The 15276-nt window shown below is 35.4% G+C and overlaps 1 long non-coding RNA gene across 3 annotated transcripts; it reads left to right on the top strand.

Moving 5' to 3' along the window:
• Positions 1-8391: 8391 nt before the first annotated feature.
• LOC108174410 (uncharacterized) lies at positions 8392-11556 on the top strand. 3 transcript variants are annotated; one of them, XR_011576865.1, is made up of 5 exons: positions 8392-8783; positions 8875-8974; positions 9074-9135; positions 10949-11075; positions 11215-11556. It is a non-coding gene; the product is annotated as an uncharacterized lncRNA (long non-coding RNA). The 3 variants fall into 3 exon arrangements; XR_011576863.1 differs by having other exon boundaries at positions 8393-8783; positions 9074-9987; positions 10956-11075; positions 11215-11544; XR_011576864.1 differs by having other exon boundaries at positions 8394-8783; positions 10956-11075; positions 11215-11554.
• Positions 11557-15276: the final 3720 nt, after the last annotated feature.

Below are 15276 nucleotides of genomic sequence, written 5' to 3'. Positions count from 1 at the left end.
CGTTTTCAGTCATTTTAAAAATACATTCAAACAAGCACTATATTACTCATGAGATTTACTTTTAATTTTCCAATTGGGGAAACAAGAAATTATGCCAAAATTAGTATGGTTACACAAATCTTCATTAAGATCCTAGGTTATAAGATATGTAAGCATCTGCGTATACAAGAATTGCTCAACAGCAATAAAGCAATATTCATAGATGTGGAATCCATGAAGACATAAGATAAGTTAATCTAATTTTCTTGTCAGTGCATTGTAAGAATATGTTGAAGTGATCAAGAAGCTGTAGCGATCGGTATATGACCGATGCATATTTAGTGACATATTTTGTACATGCGCAGTCCATAGCTTCATTAGTACGTAGAGTACTCACAAAAATGTTCTCTTGGTCACCCTGATTAAATATATAGTCATTTTTTATGTAGGATATATAAATATATTTTTAATATGTTGATTTCGACTTTTGATGTCAATTTTAACGAAGGTGACCAAAAGTTATTGATCATCATGAGTGACCAAAAGAACATGACTCCACTATTTTAATGAAAAACTCTTAAATTTTAATAAAAAAAACAAAAGAATTTAAATTTTAATGAAAAACACATAATTTTAATATTAAAAAAAATAATGAAAATGGTTTCAAATATTTACATTTTAATAAATAAAAAATCACCCACTAACTTTATTTAATGATAATAACAAAATAATAAAATTAAAATTAAAATAAATAAATAAAACCTCCTAAAAAACCCAACTTGGCTTGGGTGCGTACTCACCTTCCCTTCCACACTTTACTTTTTTCTCCCACCTTTTTCTCCCATTGTCAGCTACATTAATAGATTTCTTTTTTTTTCTTTTTTTCCTTTTTTTTTGCTTAGAATAAGAAAAATACTTCAAATTGAATTACATTTTCCATTTTTATTTTTGTGGTGTTGTTTCCCAATGGTAGTCATAATGACGAGAAACTTTTCAATGTGCCCGAAACATGGGATGATACACTTCATACAAGTTGTGAGATTCTATGTTAAAAAACTAATAACATAAAAAATAAAATTTTCCACCACTTACGTAATAACACGTGGTATACTATTTGTATTACGGGCACAAGGAAAAATTTCTCCAAGATGACACCCAATCTCAAGAAATTGGATGGAGAGATACATTTATTATTGTAGGTTTGTAAAAAATGTAACGAAATTTTAATTTGGTAATTGAAAACAGCTTTTTAAATATAATTACTGAGAACATAATCTTCTCAAGGTTTTGATCTAAAGTGTCATAACCCAGTCCGCATAGCAAGATATTGTTCGCTTTGGGTCACGACCTCACGGATTTGTTCTTGGGTTTCGCATGTGGATCATCCATCCTAGGGCTGCTCTTACCCAAACTCGCTTAACTTCAAAGTTCTTATGGGATCTGGAGCCAATGAGTTCCCAAAACGCATCTTGCAAATGGGAGGTGAGCATGTACATATAAGGCATAGAGGATCCTCTTCCCTGGGCGATGTGGGATCTCACAATCCACCCCCTTAAAGGAACCTGGCGTCCTCGCCGACACATCCGCATCGAACGACAGAGTGGTTTTGATACCAAATTGTCACATCCCAGTCCGCATAGCAAGATATTGTCCACTTTAGGCCACACCCTCACATATTTGTTCTTGGGTTTCGGCACGAGAACTTCCCAGTGGGTCATCCATCCTAGGACTGTTCTCGCGCCCAACTCGCTTAACTTCAGAATTCTTATAGGATCTGGAGCTAACAAGTTCCCAAAACGCATCTTGCAATTGGGGGTGAGCATGTACATATAAGGCATAGATGATCATTTTCCCTAGGCGATGTGCGATCTCACAATTTGGTATCAGAGCCACTCTATCGTTCGGTACGAATGTACCGACAAGGATGCGGAGTTCCCTTTAAGTGGGGTGGATTGTAAGATCCCATATCAACCAACGAAGAGGGGGTGATGTGCCTTATATGTACATGTTCCATTCTCTATAGCACAAGGCTTTTTGGGAACTCACTAGCTTTGGATTCCATCAGAACTCCGAAGTTAAGCGAGTTCAGGTGAGAGCAATCCTAGGACGGGTGACGCACTGGGAAGTTCTCGTCTCAGTTCCCAGAAACAAATCCGTGAGGGAATGGTAAGCCCAAAGCGAACAATATCACGCTACGGTGGAGTCGAGTCTAGGATGTGACAATTGTGAGGGATGAGCAAAAATCTAGGGCTCTGATTCAAAATTATCTTGATTCATCCCCCTTTCAGCGAGAAGTTGTCAAACCATTTGACTCTTCACCCATTCCAATATGAAGGATTGAAGGATTGTAAGATCCCACATCAACCAACAGAGATGGGGTGATGTGCATTATATGTACATGCTCCCCTCTCTATAACATGAGGCCTTTTGGGAACTCACTGGCTTCAGATTCCATCAGAACTCCGAAGTTAAGCCAGTTTAGGCGAGAGCAATCTTAGGATGGGTGACCCACTGAGAAGTTATCGTGTCGAAACCCAAAAATAAATCCGTGAGGGAATGGTAAGCCCAAAGTGGACAATATCGTGTTACGACGGAGTCGAGACTGAAATGTAACAATTTGGTATCAGAGCCACTCTGCCATTCGGTATAGATGTTGATGAACAAATTATATTTCTCGCAAGTGCACGAATCGATATGATAGTTGTGAACACGGAAAATTCCTGAAACGAAAGAGACAAGAACAACGTGCACAAACAAATATTAAGTGTTTGATGGTTTTGGGTTACAATCTCTCTCTATTTTGATCCTCTGATTCGATCTCCGTAAGGTGTTGATTTGTGGATGTGTGATTGATCCAAAGGGCCGTCGAGGCTTGATCTTGGATGAACAGTTCTTCAAGGGCCGTGGACTTGATCTTGAAGGTGGATTTGAGCGGATCTTCAAAGGGGCTTTTGGGCTTGATCTTTGAAGAACAGTGATGAACGAATCTCCAAGGGCTTTTTGGGCTTGAACTCGAAGAACAGTGACGAACGGATCTTCGAGAGCTTTTGGGCTTGAACGGATCTTCGAGGGCTTTTGGGCTTGATCTCGAAGAACAGTGATGAACGGATCTTCGAGGGCTTTTGGGCTTGATTTCGAAGAACAGTTGGACGTGTGGATTGATTGATGTTGTTGATCCAAAGGGGCCGTTGGGGCTTGATCCTTGAGGATGAACAGTTGATGAACGATGAACGCTTTCTTCAAGGGCCGTCGGGGCTTGATCTTGAAGGTGGATGATTGTTGATCCAAGGGCCGTCGGGGCTTGATCTTGGAAGAACGATGAACGAAGAACGAAGAGGGCTTTCTTGATTCTTCGGGAAATCTGGATGCTTGAGAGCTTCGGAGTTTCAGAGCTTCAGAGCTTCAAGAGTTTTTGCCTAATGATTTTGGTTTTTTTTAAATGAATGAAATGAGCTTGTATTTATAGAATTTTCCAAGGCCTAATTTTGAATATAATATCCCAGATGAAATAAGTCGTTTCTGCCAGATGTTGACACGTGTCCTATTTGATGACTTTTCCAATTCATTTCAATTTTCGTTGAGTCACACGCTACGTGTAAAATTTATGTAATACATGAGCGTTGACACTTTGATTTATCGGTCAACATTTATTTACCGAAATTTCGATGTCTACAATAGTATAGCAAGCAAATACGAATGTCGTACCCACATGGATTTGCAAAGTCACCTAACTAAATCCAATTTTGTAGTACCCACTAGAATTAAAATAACGAAAACAACTAAACTACAAAATTCAAATAATTAACCAAAGAGAAGTTGATCAAGTAATCTTAAATGCAGTAAAATAAAGAGAATTTATGTAAATAATTTCTGAAAACAATGGTTGAAACACTAGGTATCTGACTTCATCATATCAATCAAATTCTATGTCATTAGATAACTTAGTAAAAACAATTCAATTCAGGTTCTAGGGTTTGTTCTCTCTTTATTATGATTATTCGTTAGGCGTTCGGGTGTAACCAAGTATTCTTAATCATCAACTTAACCATGGCGTCTAGTATAAGTCAATAATAAAAAATCCATTAAGTGTAAGAAGAACAAAGAAAACCAAAAAGTTTCTTAGCATGTCGTTTGCATCAACAACAATTCATTCATCCAAGAGAGCTATCTCAAGGCTAAGCATATGACGTCTACTATAACCTTGTCTCATACATCTAAAAATTCATATTAAAGGTAGCTAATCAATAACATGAACATAAAGAATGATATAAGCACAATGAATGAAACTAGAAACCGTGAATTGATAAAAGAATGAAGTTAACTAAGACATAGAATTATCATGAAGGCTACATCAGATCCCTAACAAAGAATTCGTTCATCACGACCATCAAATTATAATAAGACATCATTATCACAATCATGATCACCAAGTCAGAAAGGATGTAAAAGAAAACAATGGAGAACCCCCTCGGCGTTGGTGTCTTCCTTAGGTCAATCCTCTATGATGAAGTGCGACTCCCCTTTTTCCTCTCTGCTCTTTTTCACGTTCCTCTTCTTAAATAAACATCTAAGGAATATATAGATAGGTTTTGTTAGGCTTGCTTTGCCGAAATTGTTGAATCCCAGCCCAAACAGGAATCCCAACATCATTATACTTCGGTTTCCTGACCCAAACTGGACTCCACTTCCGCGTAGAATTCCTGAACTGACCTTCTCATACTAAAATAGGTATAACTCTTCTAGAAGCATCCAAATCATGATCTGTAAAATTCTACCGAAACTAGACATCGGAGCTTTCCATGGATATGTGACACAACACCCAATTCATCCTGATGAAATTTTGACGTCCCAACAAAAATGACAGTTCTGCGCAGCACCTTCCAACTCCAAAGTCTTCTCTACGACCCATTATCTACAAAATATGCACTAAACACATCAAACAACCAATTTCACAAGAAAACATAGTGTAAAACTTAGGAAATATGGGCAATATAAATGTATAAATATTGTGTTATCAGATGTGTCGGTGAGGACGCCGGGTTCCCCTTAAGTGGGGTGGATTGTAAGATCCCACATCGACCAACAGAGAGTGGGTGATGTGCCTTATATGTATATGCTCTCCTTCCTATAGCATGAGGCCTTTTGGCAACTCACTGGCTTTAGATTCCATCAGAACTTTGAAATTAAGCCAGTTCGGGCGAGAGCAATCCTAGGATGGGTGACTTATTGAGAAGTTCTCGTGCCGAAACCCAAAAAGAAATCCATGAGGGAATGGTAAGCCCAAAGCGGACAATATCATGCTACGGCGGAGTCGAGACTGGGATGTGACATAAAGAGTCACTTCTGGGTTCATCGTTTTCGGCGCAATGGGTGCTTTTACAAGACCAAAAAAGGTCTAAGTTTCAAACCTTATGAAACTGAACCAAGAATTAAACATTATTTATATAATTTCACCAATAAGTACACACTATTCATGAAATTAGACTAATAAATAGACACTATTTATGAAACTAAACCAATAAGTAGACACTATTTATAAAACGAAAACAAGAATTAGGCATTATTTCAAAAACTAAACCAATAGGTGAAAATTATTTATGAAACTGGAACTATTTATGATACTAGAGTAAGAACTAGATAATATTTGTGAAACATGATCAAGAACTAGGCACTATTTATCAAAGTGGACCAATAACTAGACACTAATTATGAAACCGGACCAAAAAACAGACACTATTTATGAAACTATACCAATTGCTATACATTATTTTTGAAACTGGACCCAATAACTAGGCACTATTTATGAAACATGACCAAGAACTAGATACTATTTATGCAAGTGGACAAAAAACTAGATACTATTTATAAAATTGGACAAATTAATAGTATAGTACTGTTCAGTTTCATAAATAGTGTTCTGTTTCATAAACAGTGTACAGGTCCCGCGCATTAAATTTTTTTTTTAATTGTGTCATTTTCATTAAAATTTCAGTTTTTTTTTTTTTGTATTTTTATTAAAATTTAAGGGTTTTTCATTAAATTTAATTCCTTTTCATTAAATAAAATTATAGTATGGTTTTTGGTTAAAATAAACTTAGCCCAAACCCTTTTTATGAAAGTTTCCTAAAAAAAACTGTCTGCACGTTCTCACACAAACTGTTTATGAAACTTACTACACTGTTTATAAAAATTAATGGTACTACACTGTTTATGAAACTTATTACACTATTTATGAAACTTAATGATGCTACACTGTTTATGAAACTTAATGATGCTACACTGTTTATGAAACTTAATAATACTACATTGTTTATGAAACTTAATAGTACTACACTGTTTATAAAACTTAACGGTACTACACTGTTTATAAAACTTAACGGTACTACACTATTTATGAAACTCAACAGTACTACACTATTTATGAAACTTAACGGTACTACACTGTTTATGAAACTTAATGGTACTAAACTATGTATGAAACTTAATGATAAATGAAGATTAATTATAAATGTAGTTATATAATAATATATATGTATAAAAACAATAAAAAATTCATAATCTTACTTTTGTGTATATAATCTACAAGGGACGAATTTGACTAAATTCGTGCACACGCAGTAGTCTAATATAGATACGAAGAAAATATTGGAAAATATAAAATTGTTAGACAGAAAGAGGAGAGGCGTTGTCAAGATAATTTGAAAAATTATATTGTTAGTCATGGCATATTGCCCGAACAGCATCCTTAAAATATTTTCTGAGACTTAGACATTCCACACGCTCATATGAAGTTGTGAAAAAAAATGGTACATTTTTAAGGAAGAGAATTCTCTCCGGATTCACTTTTAGTTTATCGTACATCGTACTGTCAGTTTTCGTCAAGTACTATTTATGTTTAATTTTAAATAAAAAAATCAAATGATTTCTGATCGCACGATGCATGATAAATGGTTAAAATGTGAGAATTACTAGAATCCCCATAATTTGAATCCGGATGGGATTCAAATCCTATTTAATAGTAGTGGTGTTGAGCAAAAATTGTACATAATATGTAAACAAATAATTCACTCGACACAATTTCACCCTCATTCAGTTTTCCGAAGAGGGTTTTATTAATTCGAGTTCGACCCATTCTAGGCTACACGCCTATTAATTACAATCTTTCTTTTGGGAAAGAAATACCCTTTGATTCCAATTCGAATAAAAAAATGTAACTTGAGGAATTTGATGTTTGTTTGATTTTGTGACTGCACATAGGTTGAACCCTAGATTGCCTACGTACCCTCTTGAGGGATCAAGTCACTCGTAGTTCATGGATTTGGTATTTATTTGGATTTGATGCCTTGTGCAGTTTTAGCTCATGCGGGCGAGGAGCATAGTGCCTTATGCAGTTTTAGCTCATGCGGGCAAGGAGCATTTGAAAATTTGATATGGCTTCATGCCATTTGAGACTTTTCTTCGGCTTTGTGTCATTTGAGACTTTGATACGGCTTCGTGCCCCTTTGAAAACTTTTCTTCGGCTTCGTGCCATTTGGTATTCGATAGCAGGAGTGAATTTAGTTTATATAAACCAGGGATTCGTTTCGGTTTCACGGTTGCGTCTAAAATTTGATATTAGACTGCCTACGTATCCTTAACGGAATCAAACCGGCGTAGTTCGTTAAAACTTGATATCATGGTTGTGTCTGAAAATTGATATCAGACTGCCTACGTATCCTTAACGGAATCAAACCAGCGTAGTTCATAATCTTGATTTCATGGTTGTGTCTGAAAATTGATATCAAACTGCCTACGTATCCTTTAACGGAATCAAACCAGCGTAGTTCGTAATCTTGATTGACTTTTGAAGCGACTTTATGCCTTCGAGTTTTGACGAGGCTTTGTACCACTTTGAGATTTGATACGGCTTCGGGCCAGTTAACATAGCTTCATGCCACTTGAGATTTTGTTGCGGTTTCATGTCATTTGATATTTGATTTTTCCTTTGACTTTGTGCCATTTAAAGTGGTTTTTGTGCCACTTAAGCGTAGAGAAAAATTAACGGGTTTATTTTTGATAAACCCACTAATATTTTGTTTTTTTTTCTCTCTGGCTTGGTACCATTTCTTACTCTATATTTCCTTTTCGTTTGCCCTTTCTTTCTCTAATAGGTTTCTTATGAATTCAATCCTATTTGAAATAGGATTTTGAAAGCATGAAAGCTGGATCCTTTTTTTATTGTGACAAAGACTTGTTTTGATTTGTCTTTCCTTTGTCTTGGGAATCCTATTAGTTTGTCTCCATGCTTTTCATAAAGCCCATAATTTAGATGGGAACCATGACTTTCCTTTGTACTCCACGTGAGTGGCTTTCCTGTTATCAAAGAAAGAAGACCACATCATATCCATCCTTTTATTTTCTTTTATTGGAACTTGATGACGCCTTGTTCTCTTGTTGCAGTTCCTATTCTTCTATTTATCATGGGGCTTTGAACCATTTAACCCAAATGTCCTTCCAATCTGACAACAAGTTGTATTATTATTTTCTTTATGTAACTTAAGACTTCTAAGTCCAAATAGGACTCGGTTTCAACAAACTCTCTTCCTCTCCATGTGAGAAAACTCCCACGTGAGGTGCAAATTTCATTAGTATTCACGCCTCCTCGCAAGATGTCTTTGGCGATTCCTCATTCTCTTAGCTCTAAAACCTGGTGGTTTTCCTCCAGATGCAGGAAACTATTCCGATATATTTGGGATCCCGTGGATTTCGCTATATTTCAGACTTCTATTTGGATTGAGTATCCGTGGATTTCAGAGTGAGAATGGGTAAGGTTTGTTGGAGTTTAAATTTTTTTGTTCCAATTACTTCGTTTTTCCATTATTTTCTCTTTAAACAGCAAAGTCCCACTTTACGCAGGACACAAGAGTTCTCATCTTCCTGCTGCCCTATTCTTTTGCTTGTGTGCTTCCTCTGCAGATCGAAAACTCAAAACAAAGAGGGGGAAGAAATCGAGCAGGTTACCCATTTTTGTTCTTTATGTTCTGGGTTCGTTTATGTATTTGGAGTGAAATGAAAATGTAGCTGCAATGAGAATTTTATTAATTCTTTCGTGCAGGCATCGCAGACTTGGTTGTTGGATTCTGCATTGAAAACAATTGTTGACCCATGGCTCCAAAGGTGAGATTCTGCATTCAAAATTTTCTTTCTCTTCTTTTGTCTTGTAGCAGTTGTAAGTTTTATATCAATGCTTGGTCAATATTTTTTTGACCCAATGTTTGATCAAACTGATAGTCACCCTTAGGTCCTTCGGTCCTTTAGCTATATATTTAGAAGTTGGCAAATCTTATTTCTCTTCTTTTGTCTTGTAACAGCTGTAAATCTTGTTTTAATGCCTTTGGTCAAAGTTTTTGACACTGAAAATCTGTTCCATCTTCACGTGGCAAAGAAGGCTTTGAACCTTCTTTTAATTTTTACAGGAACTTTTCTTCCTTTAATCACTCATTTTTGTCAACATATGCACCTTTTCCTTGTTCCCTTGTCTCTTTTATCCAATATGATAGCTATGTGTATGGCTTTTTAAAGAAACAAACTTTTCTTCCTCATCTTCTTCACGTGAATGATTTTGAGATGTCTCTCCCCTTGGATTTTGAATTCTTCATTTTCTTTGGACTCTTATCCAAATAGTTTTTTTTTTTTTAACAAAAGGCATCCTCCATGTTTTGTACCCTTAGGTAGCAAGAACATAAAACAGAATAATTTCTTCTCTCTTTCTTGTGTTGCATCTTTGTATATGTTATTTCCTTGCTGTCCTATTTCTCGGGACTTAAACTTAGAGCTTTGAAATTGCACTTGACAATCTGGCGAAGGAGTAGACTGTTTAAATTTTGGTTTAAAATTTCACGGGGTGGTCTAGGCCACCCCGAAGAAATTCATGGGATTCTTGGAGATTATCTCTGCTGCAGCTGGGGAGGATATTTAGAGTCTCCAACTCCATTTAATTGATGAAGAACGCCAAACAAAAAGGCAAAGGTCTTATATGCCTTTGCTTGTTTCCCTTTCCTCATTTTTTTGTTTCTATACTGCTTTTCAGTTTTGTGTTTGCTGCTATAATGCCTTTTTATTTGCTGTGGTCTCTGCTCTCATTTTGTTCTTTCTGCAACATAACAAGAGAAAAAAACAATAATTTAAATAGAACTTGTTTCATACCTGGTGATGAATGTTCTTCTTTAAATCTTGACTTGAAAGCACGAAATGGTTGAATAGCTTGCTCTCTTTCCTGGCAGCACCTCGTTGCTCTTAGTATTTTCTCTAAAAGTTCTTATTTTCGGCAGAGTTTCCCCTCTTTTTTCTGTGTCTCCCTACTTGCTGCAGGTGATGCCTATTTATAGGCATCCTAGGAAAGCTCTAGGATTTGTTACGTGGGGGAATTTGGAGGCCATGAACTCCTGCCACTTTTACTTAACCTCTCCCACGACTTGTGCAGTTTTTTTTTTTCACGTTTTGCAGAGAGATAAGAGGTTTCTGTGTTGCACGTTTTTCTTCCCCCTTTTGTAGGAAGAAATTCATTATTATTTTTTTATTTGTTTATTTCTGGATCTTGCTTTGTATGTAAGGCCCATTCTTAAATTTTTGGGCTGGTTTACATCTTTGTTTTGCCTTGTAGTCTGACCCAATTTGTATGGACTATTTTTTTTAATGTTGTATATTTTTGTTGTTCAACAAGTGGTTCAGTTCATCCTGTTCCCCAGCAGAGAATATTAATTATTATTTTAAAAATGCTTTTGCTTTTAGCAGAATATACGTCAAGCAAACTAAGTAATGTTAATCTTACTTGCTTTTGGCAATTAAACACATTGAATGTCGCTTTTGTTCCCGTTGTTATTCAGTATACATCCATTTCCCCCTGCTTCACATTTTGGGCAGTTTGGTTTAGACCATTTCAGAACACCTAAAGATGGAACTGATAAAACATTACGTATCTTTGTACAAGACTGCAGGTTATCAATTTCGTAGTCGGGATAAACGGCATAAACATGATGGCCGGGGCTGGTAAGGGAGGGCCATTTAAAACGTAAACGTACTGTCGTCTTTCAAGATCTAAAGAACATTTGAATAAGGTAAGATTCTCCTGAAACTCTTTTGAGAAGTGGAAAGGAGAGATTGAAATGTTGAGGATCTCTGAAACTTTTACCAGCAAGCAATTATCTGAGTCGTATAGATGGACTTCCTGATACTTATAATCAATGATTTTGACAGAGAATTTCGCCAGAATTGGAGGAGAAGGAGATGAAGAACAATGAGGCGATGATGAAGTATTGCATGCGCTTTACTTGGGGGTTTTTTTTTTTGAGGATGACTTTTGGTTAAAACTCAAAATTTTGAAACCCTTTTTATTAGTTTTCTTTTTAAAGATGCTTCATATTGCTAAGTTAAATTATCCATGTGCTTGAAATTTTTCCTCATATGTGGAGAGCTCGGCATGTGAAGAAGCAAAAACTTATTTTAGATATTAGAAAATTAAGAATCTTATTAAAACTAATAAGGAGTTGAACTACGATTGGTTTTGTTGAAAACATTGCCAACCTACTTTGATCTTAAATTATTGTTGCATATATTGACAACCATTTATAGAATTCTATGAAATTAACATTTTAGATGAGTGTACATGAAGAAAAACGTGTGTTGAGTTGTTCTTACTGTAAGAGTTTTATTCCTAATGTGAGTGAGATCAAACTGTATTTGGTGTATATGTGTTTTGATATGTAAGTAGTTGGAAAGATATTAGGATTAGAGTTTATATATTTAACTACAATTAAACGTTATGGAGACAACTTAATTGAACTCGTTTTGAATTAAGAGGTGGTTAAAACCTCTAGGAAACTGATAGTAACTGACTCCATAACGGGAGGAGCAGTTACCATCTTATATATGCAAACGTCTTCGGTTTCTCTTCTCAAGTTAATGTTGTTCAATATACGCTCGTCCTATTGAGAGCAAGAACTACAAGGAATTGAGAAAATAAGAGAAGATTGAAGCACGAACTTATTCATGATGAGTTCTTCTACAAGTACGAACTCCTATTAATAAGGGTTTACTCTGATTAGACGTTTTTACTAGCGTGGTTTAATGGTTTTATTGATTTCGATAGTTGCTCAGTTATGTCTATAAATAAATAATGCTTTCACCTACCACATAACAAACGCTGAAGTCGCAAAACAATCAATAAAATATAGGAAGTTTTAACGAAACACTCTCGGTATTGTTCATTTTTAACGAAAAACCACATTTTTACCTTTTCTTGATATTATTTACGACACCTTTATTTGTCCTTTTTTTAATTAAAACTAAAGTTTTTTTGGACTTTTAGTTAGTTTTCCTTAAAAGATCACATATATGTAAAAAAATATAACATTGGACATATGTTTTTTTTTTTTTTTTTACATATGCCATCTATTAAATCGAACGAACTATTCTGTTATTCATAAATAAAAAATAAACAAATAACTCCACACATGCTTCTTCTGGATATGAAGCCTTAATATTGTTTGGTTGTATGAAGTCATTTGCTCTTGGAGAGCAATCACGTTTCAGGCGGCTTAATTTGCAACTGTAACCTTTCGCAATGCAATGATGATTTTTTACTTGCTAAGTATGAATCTCTGAGTCTTTACATTTAGCATCGATACAGCTTCTTCACCTATCAATATATAAGCACTGAAAACCATAAAATCTAATCACTAATAGCCTGCGATTTTTAACCAAAAATACAATCAAAATCACTAATGGCCTGTCAAAAGTGTTGTATTAGTGCACCATGACAAAGGGTAATTATGCATGAAGGATGCTCATTTGGATGAACTCATCAATAAAAGTAACTTTCCTAATATTGGTATAAGCTGTTGAAAAAACACTAAAAGTAAGCAAGGTTAATGACCTTTAGAACAAATGAATGATACCCGGCCACTCAGCTTATAATATTTTTGGGATGGTGCTACCTAACCCCCGGCTCGTAGACTTGAAGTCAAATATGCAAATCCAGATAGGCTAATGTTTCTGTGGTACAACTAAAAACTAAATAAACTCAGGATTATATCATCAAGCACTAACCTTAATCAAGTTTACCTACCTTCATCAATCTATATCTATCCAACTGTCAGCTGGCAAAGAGTTTCTAATTTTTTTTGCCTAAAGAGGTCACTTCATTAGTTTTCTAGACGAAGTGGAGTGTTACTCAGTTTACTCTATGTTAGGCACATTGAAAGTTGAATGTTTATTGAACTTCACAGTGAAAAGCAACCTTGTCTTCGGGTTGGCAAAACCCTAGGTCGAGAAATGTTCCTTCCTCAGTCGGAATCGCTCAAATGCAGAAGTCAGAAGCGTATTCGACACCACCACCATCACATCTATTCTACACGCTCGACCGAGCTCGGTTGCTAGTTGGGACTCCCGCATCACAAAAATGAAGTAGTTAGCTTATAAGTTACTTGGCATGCGAGCCATGTAGTAATTTTTAGGGTGAACAATTTCATAATACAATTAGCTTCTCACTTACCCCTTTATTTCAATATTCTCACTTCTACTCATGCCACATGTAATGTTAGGGAGACCAACTTTTTGAGTCAAATTTGTTAATCATATGATATGTCACTAATAGGAAATAAGCATGTTAATCAATACTTAAGTAATAATTTAATCATCAACAGCCACATCATATGATTTACAAAGTCTAGTTTAAAAAGTTGATCTCCTTAGCATTACCTTTTTAACAAAAGAATAAAAGTAGTGGGATTTTAATAGGATAATGCTAGGGATACCAAATTTTAAAACTAAATTTAGTCTCCCTAACATTACCCATTTTAATATAGTTAAAATTTTAGTCGTGAGTGCTCGTAAAGTACACATGGCATGAGGAAAAATGAGAGTTGAAATAAGGAGGAAAGTGAGAAGCTTGGTAACATTTCTCTTAGTATTATACCAAATATTGTATGCATGGCAGGCGCAGTTGATCATTAGAGAGCCATTTTTCTTCTTTTATTTTTGGACAGTAGCCACTTGAGCATTGAAACTTGAGATATAGATTGATGAAGGTAGGTAAACTTGATTAAGGTTAGTGCTTGATGATATAATCCTGAGTTTATTTAGTTTTTAGTTGTACCACAGAAACATTAGCCTATCTGGATTTGCATATTTGACTTCAAGTCTACGAGCCGGGGGTTGACCGTAGCTATCTTGGCCGGTAAAAAGAAACCGGAATAAAATAATTAGTTGCACTTGAAGAAATAATAATGAGTTTTAGATATTATTGACAAAAAAAATATCAGTTTTAGATATTATACGCCAACTGCAACATGGATCAAACTGATTCTCGATTTGCCATCCAGCTTGTTCATTTCGACCCGAAACCATGGCTTTCAGTGTTTCATGCAATAATTCAGTTACTATAGCAGTAGACCTAATTTACTCTGAGTTCAACCTTTACCCTAACATAACCCTAGCTGTTTTTCTTCCTAAGAAAAAAGAAAAAGCTTTTGAATTACAAGATATATAATGCTATACCAGATATATTTGAGTTCATATATAAGCTATTGACTACGTGTATTTTCTGTTCAAGCTCCGTCTCGCAAGTTCTCCCGAACATGATACTTCTGTTAATGCTTAGGTCAATTCCCCACTGCAGTTTAATCATTCAGCAATCACCAATTCTTTTCCCCAAAAAAAAAAAAAAAAAAAAAACCACCATTTATTTTGTTAAATTTTTCTTTACAGTTTGTAATTGTTAATGAAGGCTGGGAAAAAAGGTTGGAAAAGCAGAAATTCTGAGGTTTTATTTTTCCATTTAAATTGAGGCCGATGCCAACTATTTTACAGTAGATTTATTGGCATTCCAAACATGTTACCACGAACTCTTCTTTTGTAAAAACACAAGGAATAAAAATACACACATGTGAGTGCGAAATATTCTCTTCTTTTGTAAAAACACAATGAATAAAAATACACACATGTGAGTGCAAAATAATCTTTTTGGACTGCCAATACAGCTCCTTTTTTTTCTTTTTCTTTTTCTAAACTTAAACCGTACATGGGTGGGGAATTCTATCTCTATCCCTGCCACATTATGAGAGCCCCGTGAACTAGCCATGGAAAATTGCCTTCTCACTTGTGCAAATGATTTGAAGTAGGGGTAAATTCCGGACGGTCAGATTTGAAACAAGGTTCACAATTTCCAACTAAAAATTCGGAAACAGCAAACACTTTCTTGTAGAAAGGAACAGCATTTTTTCTTCTCTCTCGGAAAACGAAGCCTAGCAGAAACAACAA

Source organism: Malus domestica, chromosome 16 (genome assembly GCF_042453785.1).
Source record: "Malus domestica chromosome 16, GDT2T_hap1".
NCBI lineage: Eukaryota > Viridiplantae > Streptophyta > Magnoliopsida > Rosales > Rosaceae > Malus > Malus domestica.
Note: the sequence above shows the minus strand (reverse complement) of the source record. Positions and strands in the feature narration are given on the sequence as shown.